The sequence below is a fragment of the Eumetopias jubatus genome, unplaced genomic scaffold (assembly GCF_037043125.1).
Source record: "Eumetopias jubatus isolate StellerSeaLion01/CBP00866 unplaced genomic scaffold, mEumJub1_p1.0 scaffold_12, whole genome shotgun sequence".
NCBI lineage: Eukaryota > Metazoa > Chordata > Mammalia > Carnivora > Otariidae > Eumetopias > Eumetopias jubatus.
In genome coordinates, this window is record NW_028274818.1 from 41907532 (window position 1) to 41923213 (window position 15682).

Genomic DNA, 15682 nt, shown 5'->3' on the forward strand with positions numbered 1-15682 from the left:
GATGGTGTTTGGACTACTGGCTAGAGGGGTCCGTAGTTTCTAGGGAGAGATGCTGAGCTTGTGCAACACAGGAAGTAGGGCTGCGACCATGGGGGAGGCACAGGAGGCGGCTGGCTATGTGGCATGGAGCCCAGGAGAATGGGATGGTGTGGGGTGCACTGGGGTGGTGACAGTTGCAGGAGCAGAAGGGACCAGGGGTGAAAAAGGGCCAGAGGGAGAAAAGCAGAGGGGCAGGTAGGGAACCGGGATGCAGCTGCAGATGCAGGAGAGGTGGGAGTCTGAGGCCGAGGGGGAGGTGAGGGGGAGCCATGGCCAGAAGCATCAGTCTGGAGAGTGGGGCTCCAGCTGTGTGGAGGTCCCCTTTCTCCCTGGTGTCTTCCCCTCTGCCTTCCTTCTGCTTCAGGACAATCGTCAGCTCCCTAAGCGTCACAGTTGTCTACCTGTCTGTGCACCCCACTTCGCTGGGAGCCCCAAGAAGGCTGTACCTCTGTGTCCAGTGAAGGAAAGAACTTACCTGGCAGGTGGGACTGGCCCCGAAATCTCAGTGATGTGTGTGGTCCTGGGGATATCTGAGCGGCAGACTCTTGTCAGGAAGCAGGCTGTCCCTCTTGGCTAGAATGTTCTTTCTCTCCTGAGCTGCTCAGACAGCAGCTTCCCTTTCGTGGGTACCTGCTAGGTACTGGGCATGGTGGGGCGAGTCCAGTGACAAACTGGGCACAATCACCTTATGGTTCTTCCAGTTTCTGCTTCCAACTAGGGGCCCAAGATGGAATCAAGGGGGAAGAGAAAAGGCAGGCGAGGCAGGTAGTCCATGGGGCAGAAGAGCCCTGAGGACCTAGAGGGCCGCGCAGGGGGAAGCGGGAGTGGCTGGTGGGTGGGGGGAAGATGGAATTTTCAGAAGAGAGGACGAAGTGGGTTTGGGTCAGTTTGAAGTTTGCAGTCAGTCCTGAGAGGAAGGGAGGGACTGGCAGGCTCCTGTGTGTGGGGTGGAGAGACCGAGCCCAGCAACCATCCATGATGGGGAGGGACAGGGAGAGGTCAGGCGAAAGGAAGTCCCGAAGCTTTGGCTGAGAAGATGGGGTTTGTGTAGTCAGTGACCGGGGAGTCACGAACATGGCAGGGAGGATGCTTTGGTCAACACGTGGCGAAGTCGGAGGAATCCCTTCTGTGAGACGGGCAGGTGGTCCACAGAAGGCCTGCTGAAAGCTCAGATGTTCACCTGGGTAGTGGCCAAGGAGATTAGGCCCCAGGACCCTGAGCCGGCAGGGGATGGCAAGGATGAGGGTGTAGGTGGGCAGCAGGGAGCTAGAGCAAGGGCCAGATGCCTGGGGGTGCTGGGCGGGAGCCGAGCGAGGAGGTGGCAGTGGGACGATGTGAAGAGCCGGCTCAAGATGGAGAGAACCCTGGGACAGAGATGGGGGTGGGGAGAGGGAGAGGGAGGGTGAGGGAGGCTGGGGGGGTGGAGAGAGGCGGAGGGGGGAAGCGCTTTCTAGACCCAAGGGGATGAGGTTTCACAGAACCAATGTTGTCTAGGTCATTTCCTACTGAGGCCATGCACAGGAGGAACGGGACTGTCTCCTCATATCACCCCTATGCTGGCCTTTAATTCTGTCCAGGTCGAGGGAAGAGAAAGCTCCCCTCCTCCACTCTGGGAGAGTTGTTAGTTTTGCTGACAAGTACTCTATGCTTCCTCTTTCCTTCAAGGAAAGGGGAACCAGTTCTCGAAGCTGTCAGAACAGTGGCCTCTGAGGTTTGCCAAAATGCTTGTCCGGGCATTTGAGAGGGGCTGACAGGTCCCTGTTGCCACATTCAGCGAGAATGTTTTCCTTTGTCTTATCCAGTTCTATGCCATTGGTTCTCAGCTGTGGTTGGACAACAGTATTCCCCCTGGAGCTGGGAAAAAATCTTATTGCCCTGGTAGCTCCCGAGATCAATGGGATACAAATCTTGGGGGAAGACATTGGTATGTTTGAAAGCTCCTTAGCAGATTTCTGGGTGCAGCCAGGCTTGGGGACCTCAGTCCAAGGGTGTGGTTCCTGTAAACGCCTCTTTGTTTATAGCTGGAAAACCTGGAATTAATGTTACACTGTCTGTTAACTAACTAGAATTTAAATTAAAAAATTGAAACAAACAAATAAAACAAAACTAAGAAAGAAAACAAAGTGACTGCCTTCATGGAACTTACATTCTAATGGAAGTGACAGACAATTGCTAAAATTATATGTCAAGTAGTAACAAGTGCTATGAAGAAATGTTGAGAATCCTCAAAGATACAAAGGAGTGACTAACAGCTATATATAAAACATAACTTATGAAACAACAAATAGGCAAAATTTTAAAAAGCAACTTATAAAAAAGAACCAATTGAAATGAAAAATATAGACATTGAAGTAAGTAAACTCAATAGTACTGGATGAACACTATGAAGTCATATTGGAAGAGAGATTAATTAATTAGAAGGCAGTACTGATGAAATCACCCATAATGCAGCACAAAGAGAGGATATGTATTTTTAAAAGTATAAAAAAGCAAATATATATATAGATATATATGTATGTAATATTAATTTCAGGAGTAGGATTTAGTGATTCATCACTTGTGTATAACACCCAGTGCTCATCACATCACGTGCCCCTCTTTAATGCTCATTTGACCCATCCCCCCACCCACCTCCTCTCCAGCAACCCTCAGTTTGTTCTCTATAGGTAAAGTCTGTTTTATGGTTTGCCTCGCTCTACCCCCCCCACCCATGTTCATCTGTTTCATTTCTTAAGTACCACATATGAGTGAAATCATATGGTATTTGTCTTTCTCTGACTGACTTATTTTGCTTAGCATGATACTTTTTTACGGCTGAGGAATATTCCAGTGTGTGTGTGTGTGTGTGTGTGTGTGTATGTATCACATTTTTTTTTAAAGATTTATTTATTTAAGAGAGAATAAGAGGGCGTGGGGAGAAGGGAGAGGGACAGAGGTAGAGAATCTCAAGCAGACTCCCTGCTGAGCATGAGGCTTGATCCCACAACCCTCAGATCATGACCTGAGCTGAAATCAAGAGTTCAACACCCAACCAACTGAGCCACCCCTATACCACATCTTCTTTATCTATTCATCGGTTGATGGACATTGGGGCTCTTCCATAATTTGGCTATTATTGATAATGCTGCTATAAACATGGGGATGCATGTTTCCCCTAAATCTGTATTTTTGTATCCTCTGGGTAAACACCTAGTAGTACAATTGCTGGGTCATAGGGTAGTCCTATTTTTAACTTTTTGAGGAAACTCCATACTGTTTACCAGAGTGGCTGCACCAGCTTGCATTCCCACCAGCAGTGTAGGAGGGTTCCCCTTTCTCCGCATCCTCACCAACATCTGTTGTTTTTTGTGTTGTTAATTTTAGCCATTCTGACAGGTGTGAGGTGATATCTCACTATAGTTTTGATTTGTATTTCTCTGATGAGTGATGTTGAGCATCTTTTCATGTGTCTGTTAGCCATCTGGATGTCTTTTTAGAAAAGTGTCTATTCATGTCTTCTGCCCATTTCTTAACTGAATTGTTTGTTTTTTGGGTGTTGAGTTTGATAAGTTCTTTATAGATTTTTGGATATTAATCTTTTATCAGATATGTCACTTGCAAATATCTTTTCCCATTTCAAAGGTTGCCTTTTGCTTTTTATTTTTATTTAAAAAAAGATTTTATTTATTTATTTATTTATTTATTTATTTATTTATTTACTTACTTACTTATTTTAGAGTCGGGGGAGCAAAGGGGGAGGGGGAAAGGGGGAAAGAATCTCAAGCTGACTCTGCATTGAGCACAGGGCCTGACTCAGGGCCCAATCCCATGACCCCAAGATCATGACCTGAGCCAAAATCAAGCCACCCAGGAACCCCTCAAAAGTTGCCTTTTAGTTTTGTTGATTGTTTCCTTTGCTGGGTAGAAGGTTTTTATCTTGATGAAGTCCCAGTAGTTCATATTTGCTTTTGTTCCCCTTGCTTCTGGAGACATATCTAGTAAGAAGTTGCTATGGCCAATGTCAAAGAGCTTGCTGCCCATGTTCTCCTCTAGGATTTTGATGATTTCCTGTCTCACATTTAGGTCTTTAATTCATTTTTAATTTATTTTTGTGTATGGTGTAAGAAAGTGGTCCAGGTTCATTCTTCTGCATGTTACTGCCCAGTTTTCCCAACACCATTTGTTGAGACTGTCTTTTTTCCATTGGGTAGTCTTTCCTGTTTTGTTGAAGACTAATTGACCGTATAGTGGTGGGTCCATTTCTGGGTTTTCTATTCTGTTCCATTGATCTATGTGTCTGTTTTTGTGCCAGTACCATACTGTCTTGATGACTACAGCTTTATAATATAGCTTAAAGTCTGGAATTGTGATGCCTCCAGCTTTGCTTTTCTTTTTCAAGATTGCTTTGGCTATGTGGGGTCTTTGTGGTTCCATATGAATTTTAGGATTCTTTGTCGTAGCTCTGTGAAAAATGTGGTTGATATTTTCATAGCGACATTTTAACAATATTTGTTCTTCCAATCCATGAGCATGGAATGTTTTTCCATTTCTTCAATTTATTTCATAAGTGTTCTATAGTTTTCAGAGTATAGATCTTTAACCTCTTTGGTTGTGTTTATTCCTAGGTATCTTATGGTTTTGGGTGCAATTGTAAACGGGATCAATTCCTTGATTGCTCTTTCTGCTGCTTCATTATTGGTGTATAGAAATGCAACAGTTTTCTCTATGTTGATTTTGCATCCTGTGACTTTACTGAATTCATGTATAAATTTTAGCAATCTTTTGGTGGAGTCTTTCAGGTTTTCTACATAGAGTATGATGTCATCTGCAAATAGTGAAAGTTTGACTTTTTCCTTGCCAATTTGTATGCCTTTTATTTCTTTGTCTGATTGCTGCAACTAGGACTTCCAGTACTATGTTAAATAACAATGGTGAGAGTGGACATTCCGGTCTTGTTCTTGACCACAGAGGAAAAGCTCTCAGTTTTTCCCCAATGAGGATGTTATTAGCTGTGGGTCTTTCGTATATGGCCTTTATGATGTTGAGCCATGTTCCCTCTATCCCTGCTTTGTTGGGTTTTATCAAGAATGGATGCTGTACTTTGTCAAATGCTTTTTCTGCATCTATTGAGAAGATTATATGGTTCTTATTCTTTCTTTTATTAATGTGGTGTATTCTGTTGATTGATTTGTGAATATTGAATCACCCTTGCAGCCCAGGAATAAATCCTACTTGATCGTGGTGTATGAGTCTTTTAATGTACTATTGGATTTAATTTGCTAGTATTTTATTGAGAATTTTTGCATCCATGTTCATCAGGGATATTGGCTTGTAATTCTCCTTTTTGTGGGGTATCAAGGTAATGCTGACCTCATAGAATGAGTTTAGGTAGTTATCCTTCCATTTCTATGTTTTGGAATAGTTTGAGAAGAATAGGTATTAACTCTTCTTTAAATGTTTGGTAGAATTTCCCTGGGAAGCCATCTGGCTCTGGACTTTTGTTTGTTGGGAGATTTTTGATTACTGATTCAATTTCTTTGCTGTTTATTGGTTTGCTCACATTTTCTATTTCTTCCTGTTTCAGTTTTGGTAGTTTATATGTTTCTAGCAATTTATCAATTACTTCCAATTATCCAATTTGTTGGTATACAGTTTTTCATAATATTATCTTTTTTTAAAAAGATTTTATTTATTTATTTGACACAGAGAGAGAAAGAGAGAGACAGAGAGAGAGGGAATACAAGCAGGGGGAGTGGGAGTGGAAGAGGGAGAAGAAGGCTTCCCGCCGAGCAGGGAGCCTGATGCGGGGCTCGATCCCAGGACCCTGGGATCATGACCTGAGCTGAAGGCAGACGCCTAACCAACTGAGCCACCCAGGCGCCCCTTTCATAATATTATCTTATAATTGTTTGTATTTCTGTGGTGTTGGTTGTGATCTCTCCTCTCTCATTCATGATTTCATTTATTTGGGTCCCTTCTTTTTTCTTTTTGATAAGTCTGGTTAGGGGTTTATCAATTTTATTAATTCTTTCAAAGAACCAGCTCTTAGTTTCTTTGATCTGTTCTACTGTTTTGTTGTTGTTGTTGTTGTTTGTTTTTTTCTATATCATTGATTTCTGCTGTAATTTTTATTATTTCCCTTCTTCTGCTGGCTTTAGGCTTCATTTGCTGTTCTTTTTCTAGCTCCTTTAGGTGTAAGGTTAGGTTGTGTATTTGAGACTTTTCTTGCTTCTTGAGGTAGGTCTGTATTGGTATATACTTCCCTCTTAATGACTGCTTTTGCTGCATCCCAAAGGTTTTGGATCAGACTGTTTTCATTTTTATTTGTTTCCATGATTTTTTTCTTTCTTCTTTAATTTCCTGGTTAACCCATTCATTCTTTAGTAGGATATTCTTTAACTTCCATGTATTTGTGGTCTTTCCAAATTTTTTGTTGTGGTTGACTTCAAGTTTCAGAGTGTAATAGTCAGAAAATATGTATGGTATGATCTCAATCTTTTTGTACTTGTTGAGGCCTGATTTGTGACCCAGTATTTGATCTATTCTGTTGAATGTTCCATGCGCACTCAAAAAGAACGTGTATTCTGCTGCTCTAGGATGAAATGCTCTGAATATATATTAAGTCCCTCTAGTCCAGTGTGTCATTCAAAGCCCTTGTTTCCTTGTTGATTTTCTGCTTAGATGATCTGTCCATTGCTGTAAGTGGGGTGTGAAAGTGCCCTATTATTATTATATTATTATCAATGAATTTCTTTATATTTGGGTGTTCCCAAGTTGGGGGCATAATATTTGTCATTGTTAGATCTTGTTGGATGGGCCCCTTTATTATGATATAGTGCTCTTCTTCATCTCTTGTTGCAGTCTTTGGTTTAAAATCTAGTTTGTCTGATATAAGGATGGCTACTCTGGCTTTCTTTTGATGGCCATTAGCATGATAAATGGCTCTCCATCCCCTCACTTTCAATCTGCATGTGATTTAGGTCTAAAATGAGTCTCTTGGGGTGCCTGGGTGGCTCAGTTGGTCCACTCAAGTCATGATCCCAGGGTCCTGGGATCAAGCCCCACATTGGGCTCCCTGCTCAGTGAGGAGCCTGCTTTTCCCTCTCCCTCTGCCTGCCACTTCCCTGCTTGTGCTCTCTGTCAAATAAATAAATAAAATCTTAAAAAAAAATGAGTCTCTTGTAGGCAGTATATAGATGGGTTTTGCTTTTTATCCATTCTCATACCCTATGTCTTTTTATTGGAGCATTTAGTCCATTTATATTCTGAGTGATTATTGATAGATATAAATTTAGTTCCATTGTATTACCTGTTAAGTTGCTGTTTCTGGAGATTTTCTCTATTCCTTTCTAGTCTTTGTTGCCTTTGGTCTTTCTTTCCCACTCAAAGAGTCCCCTTTGCTATTTCTTGCAGGGCTGGTTTAGTGCTCACAAACTCCTTTAGTTTTTGTTTGTCTGGGAAACCCTGTCCCTCTCTTTCTATTCTGAATGATAGCCTTGCTGAATGAAATATTCTTGACTGCATATTTTCTCATTCAGTATGTTGAAAATATCATGCCATTTTCTTCTGGCCTGCCGAGTTTCCTTGGAAAGCTCTGCTGCTAATCTTATCTGTCTTCCCTTGTAGGTTAGGGATTTCTTTCTTTCTTTTTTTTTTTTAAATTATTTATTTATTTATTTAGAGAGAGCATGAGAGGTGGCAGGGCAAAGGGAGGGCGAGAGAGAATGATTCTGATGGGAGTTCTCTGTGCCTTATGGATTTGGATGTCTGTTTCCTTCCATATATTAGGAAAGTTTTCAGCTATACTTTTCTCAAATAAATCTGCCTCTTCCCCCCTTCTCTTCTTGTTTTCTTTATTATTATATCCTCAGCACTCAAAAGAGTACCTGGGAAATTGTAGTTGCTTAGAATATTTGCTGAATAAGTAATGAAATCTTATTTTAAAAATCAATATTTTATTGTCCTACTATTTCACTTCATCTGAGTTGAATTCACTTCCTGCCATTACAATTTTTTACTTGCAAGTTTTGGCTGCCTTTCTTAGTCTTTCACTTGGGGGAGTCATTATTAGTAATTTTGATCTCTCTCATGCTCATGCCCCCAAACTTGTGGTTTTACCGTTGCTTCCTCTTAGCTTCCATAGCCCCCAGTTTAGAACCAGATTTTCTTTTCTTTTCTTTTTCTTTTTTCTTTTTTATTTATTTGACAGAGAGAGACACAGCGAGAGAGGGAACACAAGCAGGGGGAGTGGGAGAGTGAGAAGCAGGCTTCCTGCTGAGCAGGGAGTCCGATGCAGGGGCTGGATCCCAGGACCCTGGGATCATGAGCTGAGCTGAAGGCAGATGCTTAACGACTGAGCCACCCAGGCACCCCAGAAACAGATTTTCTATTGTCCGCTCAGGTATCTATGCTGCCATAATTTGGGAATGCTGCTGATCTTGTCATTGGGCCAGGGAACCAGTGCCTCTTCATGGAGGGCTAAGAAGTTTGGTGTAAGCCTCAGCTCTGGAAGCAGTTATGTATTTTAAGCCCCTTGTTCTTGGGTGTGGAGCCCCACACAGTCCCTGGTTCGGGGACACCTTCTCATGTAGAAAAGCTCCTCATCACCTCTGCCTGCTTCTTGCCCTGGAGACTCACAATCCCACAGCATCATCCAGCTTAAAATGTTGTGTCTCTGTCGTTCTGATCTTCAGAGATGTTCATCTTTTTTAAGCAAGGCTTTGAGTTTAAATTTTTTTAATTTTTGTATTTTATATGTTATTGTTAAGTGTTTGGAGCACAGGGGGCCTCAAAGTATGAACTTATAGTACCATTGTGCCTGCAAGTCTTATAATTACTGCTCTCCTTGACCAGGCCTGCAGGCTTTTACTCTTCAAAGTAAGGATGCTGCGGTTGGGGGGTGCATTAAAGCTCATCTTGCTCCACCTCATTTCACAGAGGAAGCAACGAAGGCCCAGTGACTTGCTTTTGGCCACTCACTTTGTTAGTAGCAGAGCCAAGACGGTAAACCTGATTCTCCACCCTGGGTCTTTGAACATCCTCCTCTGAATATGATTTCTCTCATACAGAATAGCTTTCCTGCATTGCTGTTTTGTCTGAGCTTTTTTTTTTTTAAAGATTTTATTTATTTATTTGAGAGAGAAAGAGCACAAGCAAGCACAAGCAGGGGGAGGGGCAGAGGGACAGGGAGAAGCAGACTCCCCGCTGAGCAAGGGAGCCCGATGTGGGGCTTGATCCCAGGACTCCGGGATCATGACCTGAGCCGAAGGCAGTTGCTTAACCAACTGAGCCACCCAGGAGCTTTGCTTAGAGTTTAAGGGCCCTTTACAGTCCTCCACGGTCTCTCCCTTTTCCCAAGGCATGACATTTAAGAGGGAGGGAAAGAGGATCAGCTCTAATAGTTAACTGAGTACCTGCCTTGTAATGGCTCTGCCTGTCGGGTCTACTCAGTTAACGGTTGGGGGAAAGCTCACATTTTTATATACGCTGCTGCCCTCTAGTGGCTATAATGGGCATCACATGTATAGTCTGGAACAGCAAATAAAATTGCCCCAGGACCAGTCTGTCTTGAACACATTAATATTCTCATAGTCATAACTTCCCTGCTCTGCGTGGAAACACAAATCTAAGTCATATTTATTTGATTTTTCAATGCCAAATATATATATATACATATATATATATATATATATATACATATATATATATATAAAATCAGAAGTTGTAATCGACCTCCACAGCACATAACATTCTTCAACTGATGCTGACCATCTAGGCAGCACGGTCCAAGAGAAATATAATGTGAGCCACACAGCAATTTAATATTTTCTAGTAGCCTCTGGGTGCCTGGGTAGCTCAGCCAGTTAAGCCTCTGACTCTTGATTTCGGCTCAGGTCATGATCTTGGGGTCCTGAGATCCAGCCCTGCCTCGGCTCACTGGGGAGTCGGCTTCTCTCCCTCTCCCTCTGCCTCCCCCTGCTTGTGTACTCTCTCTCTAAAATAAATAAATAAATCTTTAAAATTTTCTACTAGTCCCATCTTTAATAAAGTAAAAAACATGTTAAATTCATTTTAATGATATATCAGTATAGCCAAAATATTATCATTTCAATAAGTAATCAATATAAAAATTACTAAAACATATTATACATTTTTTTTGTACTATGTTTTTGAAATGTGGTGTGAATTTTACGATTACATCACATCTCAGTTCAGACCAGCCACATTGCAGGTGCTCAACAGCCACATGTGACTATCAGGCACTGAACTGGACAGCGAAGGTCTAGGGAGTGGTTTCTAAACTCTGTCTGTCCCTGTTGTTGCAATGATGTTTGTGGGTTCCCAAGGAACATTTTCACCAATCTGCCGTAAAACGAGAAAAATATGAACCATAACCTTGTTTTTTTAATATATAAAGTGAATGCAAGATTGTTGCCTATCTTGTCTGAAGGAACGCTTGGAGGTCATTCTACTGACTTTGTCAGTGTTCATATATTCATTCTTCTATGAAATGATGGTCATAGCAGATGACAGATTATTGATCAAGTGTTCTTAATTTGCAAATAAAACATTTGCAATCCTCTCCGGGGCCCCACACTTTTTGTGCACATTTTACTAATGGTGTGTGATGCATGAAATCCCGGGAGCCAGCCTGCGAGGTGGCTTTTTCCTCTGGCTTGGACAATGGATGGTCACAAATGGACACACGTCTGTGTGGGGAGGCTACTGGGTAGTGCTTGGCATGGCATCTCTACACCTTTCTGTCTGCCTCACAAAAGCATAAGGAAATACAAGTGAGTGAGCATGATATGAACACAGGAGTAACCTTGAATTTACTCTGAAAACCACAACCCAAAGAGTAAATCATTAGCAAAAGCCAGTTCTCAGCAATAATTAGTAACAAATGACTCTCAACCGAGCCTAGAGACTTTGTTGCCACATACCTGGAAGATAGCATTGCAATGTGGCTGGTTTTTAATGCAGAGCCAGGGAAGCTGATGAAGTCCGAAAGAGAAGGCACTGTTCTAATGGGCAAGGTCTTTAATGTCCTCCCAAGCTCTTTATCAGGCAGTATCTAAAGCGGGCTGGGTAGGTTTGTCTCACTGTGTATGGCTAGGGAACGGAGGAAACTAGGGCCTTCTCCTCTGTATGCAATGGGGTGTCTACTTATAGTAGCTCCAGACTGGGGTCTGCTCTCTTTAGCCCCTCTTCTCGGATTGATGTTCCCCCTTTGGCTCACCTGTCTGCCCTGCATATCCTGACGGGTCACAGCCCTATCCCAGTCTTTGAGGCTGATCTTCAAGGTGTCCTTAAAATATGCCTTCTGACCACCCTGCTTATAAATGCAAGCCTTTAGCTCTCTAACTTAGCAGTCACTAGGGTGCTCATTAGCAGTTCTGTTTCTTTTTCATATATAACCTTTATGCTCAGGTTGTAAAATGGGAAAAAATGTGAGCAAATTGAAATTTTATAAATCAAGTAATTTTGATTGCTCTGGGAGCTCACTATTTAAGAAATCCTATGGCAATGTCTGTTGTAAATTGAGCCATCAGCCTTTTATCTGTTCTAAAAATTCAAGTTTTAATATATCATCTTGCCTGAGGGGGGTGATTGCGCTTGTATTATTAAAAAGATGCACAGAAAAGATCGAGCCTTTGGTGCTCCCCATCTGTATTTAAATAGTGGTATGTAATCACAATTACCCAGCTCACAAGCAAGCAATTACACTCAGTATTAATGAAAGGACCCTAGTCAAAACTGTGCCCAAGGGAAGCTTCTGCCTACAAGTCAGGGTTAATGGCCCAGCCATTGTTTTAATGGATTTTCAATGAGGTGTGAAGATGACAGGCCAATAAGGGTGAAGCTTTATGACGCGGCTAAACAAGCACAATTAGCGACTTGCCATTAGTATCCTGACCTTTCTGTTTCTATTTCTTTGCAACCGGAGTGTTTATTTATTAATTTTTGTTTAACACAATTCATAGAGCCTTGGTTAACTCAGAGGGAAGGTGACCCATCTTGGCTGCTTTTGTGGGAAGGGCATTAATAAAGCCGCCTCCCTAAGCAAGTTTCAGCGGCGAGCCCGTGGTCACGGACTCTGCTGAACCACCCGGTTCTGCTCGCCGCCTCTCTTCCAGGCTCTCTGGCCCTCGAGACGCCCAGCGCCTTGCCCAGACAAGACAGTCTTGTCTTCTGGAGTCCAATCCCCCACCCCCACCTGGGAGGTGTGGACCTAGTGGTTACAAACTCAGCCTCAATGAGATCACCTGGGTTTGTCTCCCCGCCTCCAATTTACGTAATTTACATAAGATCAGTGCTCAGCGCCCGTGAGCCCCCCCCCCCCCCCCCGCCCCTGAGGTCTGATTTCTCTCATTTTGAATCCACATTTCTGATTCTGGGCTAGAATTCTGAGCTAGAGCCTGGGCTAGGCCTACCTTGACTTTAACCTAGCACTTCTGGGGACTCAAATTTTGCTCCTGACCTGTTTTTCTGGCTGAGTTCCCTCTCTCACAAAGGCCACATAAACTCTTTTTTTCCTTGTTTTGAAAATTTGTCTGTTAAACTGGGGCTCGGCAAACTATGGCCTATGAGCCATGTCTGGCCTACTGCCTGTTTTTGTAAGTTTTTTTTTTTTAAGATTTTATTTATTTGACAGAGAGAGAGTGAGAGCACACAAGCAGGGAGAGGGGCAGAGGGAGACCAAGAAGCTGACTCCCCGCTGAGCAGAGAGCCCAGGACTCTGAGATCACGACCTGAGCCGAAGGCGAACGCTTAATCGACTGAGCCACCCCGACGCCCTTTTTGTAAGTAAAGTTTTATTGGAACACAACCATGCTCATTTATTTATATATTGTTTATGGCTGCTTTCTTGCTACAATAGCAGTTGAGTAGTTGTGACAGAGGAATTACAACCCTCTAGTCTAAAACATTCACTATCAGGCCCTTGACTGAGAAAGTTTACTGTTCCTTGTTTGCTCAGCTTGAATTAAGTCCTCTAAAAAAGATATGTTGAAATCCCCAGTACCTCAGAATGGGGTCATATTTGGAAATAGGGTCTTCCCAGAGGTAACCAACTTAAAATGAAGTCATTAGGGTGAGCCTTATTTCAATATGACAGTTGTCTTTATAAAAAGGGAAGTTTGGACACAGTATTTTCTTATTTCCTACATTCTTGATGCTCAGACATCTGGACCTTCAGTGACTGGGGTGAGAATGCCCTCCCAGGATTAGCCAATTCCTAGAGATAGCAAAAGACTTGCACAGAGCCATGCCTTTTGTATGCAAACTAACCCTTCCAGAGCCCATACTCCAAACTGCCTCCTCCATCTGGCTCTTACACCCAGGGGCTAAGTACTAGACAACTAGGGACCATCCCGACAGCCCAGAGCTTGCTGAGATTATCCTAACATATCTAATCCTAAACCTACTCAGCTTGCTTACCTTGCCTTCCTCATTCCTTCCCATGAAAGCCACAGTGAGGACTCTGGGCCACGTTTTCTCCTCACTCTTTCTGCCTCCTGACTAACCCCGTGTGGCCTTGCATGGTATGCATGCCCCTTCCCCCTGGGAACTAGAAGTAACAAACATTTTCAATGGCAATCATCCCCCGATCTGTTGATCTCACCATACTTGAATAAAAACCAACATCCCAGGTGCATTTTAGAACATAGAGACAGACACATATGGAGGGAAAATAACATGAAGACATAGGGAAGTGCCGTGTGGACACGGAAGATTGGGGTTTTGTATCTATAAGCCAAAGAACACCCGAGGCCACCAGACGCTGCCAGAAGGGCATGGAACCGTTCCTTCCCTAGCACCTTCAGGAGGAGCAGGACTCTGTCAACACCTTGATTTTAGTCTTCCAGACTCCGGAATGTGAGACAATAAATCCCCATTGTTTTAAGTCGCTCAGTTTGTGGTACTTTGTTAGGGTAGCCTAGGCAACTTATATACCACCTAACACATTATTTTGTTTTGTTTTCTTTATTCCTCATTGTTCTTTTACATAAAACACCTGTGTGGTCTCTTATATCGTCATTTGAAGATGACCCTAACACACATTACCGCATCTATGTATCGCCAGGTAGTCGGGCGAGCGGGCAGCTCGTCTAACCCAGGACCGAGGCTCAGCGACTTTAGGGGACTTCACGAGCTCACCCTGCAGGCAGCAGGTGGGCGGCGCACTGGTGTTTACTGAGGGCTCCTTATGTGCTGTCCTCACAGGATTTCAGGACCCACCCCCACAGTTAACCTGAGGACTAGGAGCTGAGCAATTCAGGTAATCATCAGATAGCTATGAACGTAAAAAGGACACCTCCTGACCTCACTTTCCCTTGTCTTTAGGGGGGCTTCTCCTTTTTTTTAAGGTTTTTAATTTATTTATTAGAGAGAAAGAGCCCTACTGAGCAGGGAGCCTGATGCGGGGCTCAATCCCAGGACCTGGAGATCATGCCTTAAGCCGAAGGTAGATGCTCAACCGACTGAGCCACCCAGGCGCCCCGTTTCCATGGCTTCTGAAGGCAGAACTGCATGAGGAGGCCGGACCACCTACAACTCGGTACTGCCGTGGTCAGAACCAGCCGGCACCGCCTGGACCAGTCAGGGAAGTTCTTCCTTCAAAGGACAGTGCTGAACTTAGCAGTGTGTGGTAAAACAAGCTAAGAGAGCTCTAAAGGCCACTTCTGCTGGCCCTGTGGGGTGTGGTGAGGGTCCGAGGAGGGGAGAACGGGAGAGGTCTGGGGCTATTCCCGTGTGTAACACTGTGGTGAAAGCTGGAGCTGCTTCTGGTCAAGGCTTGGTCTGGATGTTGTGGATTCCCTGACCTCTGACGCCAGGAGCCCATCCATCTCCTGGGGTTCTTTCTTTCTTTCTTTCTTTTTTTTTAAATTACATTAAAAAGTATTTTTCTAGTGAGATATCACAATTTCATTATCCAGTGCTGCACATTGGGCTTTGACTCATATTGTTTCCTCTGAGTTAATCTGCAAAGGGTGGCAGTTCCCTGGGGAAACTTCGCAAAACATGGAACGTGTCACAAATTTGTGTGTCATCCTTGAGCAGGGGCCATGCTAATCTTCTCTGTATTGTTCCAGTTTCAGGATATGTGCTGCCGAAGTGAGCACTAATTTCATTTTATTTCATCATGATAAGTCTTCTCTTTAATCCCCATCCCCTAATTTCCCCCATCTCCCCCCACCCACCTCCCCTCCGGTAACCATCAGTTTGTTCTCTATAGTTAAGAGTCTGTTTCTTGGTTTGTCTCTCTTTCTTTTTTTCCCTTTGCTTGTTTATTTTGTTTCTTAAATTCCACATGAGTGAAATCATATGGTATTTGTCTTTCTCTGACTTATCTTGCTCAGCATTATACCCTCTACCTCCATCCATGTTGCAAATGGCAAGATTCATCCTTTTTTATGGCTGAATAATATTCCTGTGTGTGTGTGTGTGTGTGTGTGTGTGTATGTATCATGTCTTTATCCGTTCATCTATGGTTGGACCCTTGGGCTGCTTTCATAGTTTGCCTATTGTAAATAATGCTGCAATAAACACAGGGGTGCATGTATCCTTTTGAATTAGTGTTTTTGCATTTTTCAGGTAAAAACCCAGTAATGCAATTCCTGGATCATAGGGTAGCTCTATTTTTAATTTTGGGGGGAACCTC

The 15682-nt window shown here is 43.3% G+C and overlaps 1 long non-coding RNA gene and 1 other non-coding gene across 2 annotated transcripts; one reads left to right on the plus strand and one right to left on the minus strand.

The window, feature by feature from the left end:
- Positions 1-12709: 12709 nt before the first annotated feature.
- Positions 12710-14816, plus strand: LOC148162799 (uncharacterized). The gene is made up of 3 exons (XR_015766467.1): positions 12710-12821; positions 14105-14299; positions 14408-14816. It is a non-coding gene; the product is annotated as an uncharacterized LOC148162799 (long non-coding RNA).
- A 220-nt stretch (positions 14817-15036) lies between these two features.
- Positions 15037-15143, minus strand: LOC114222915 (U6 spliceosomal RNA). The gene has a single exon (XR_003612034.1). It is a non-coding gene; the product is annotated as a U6 spliceosomal RNA (small nuclear RNA).
- Between the last annotated feature and the right edge of the window lie 539 nt (positions 15144-15682).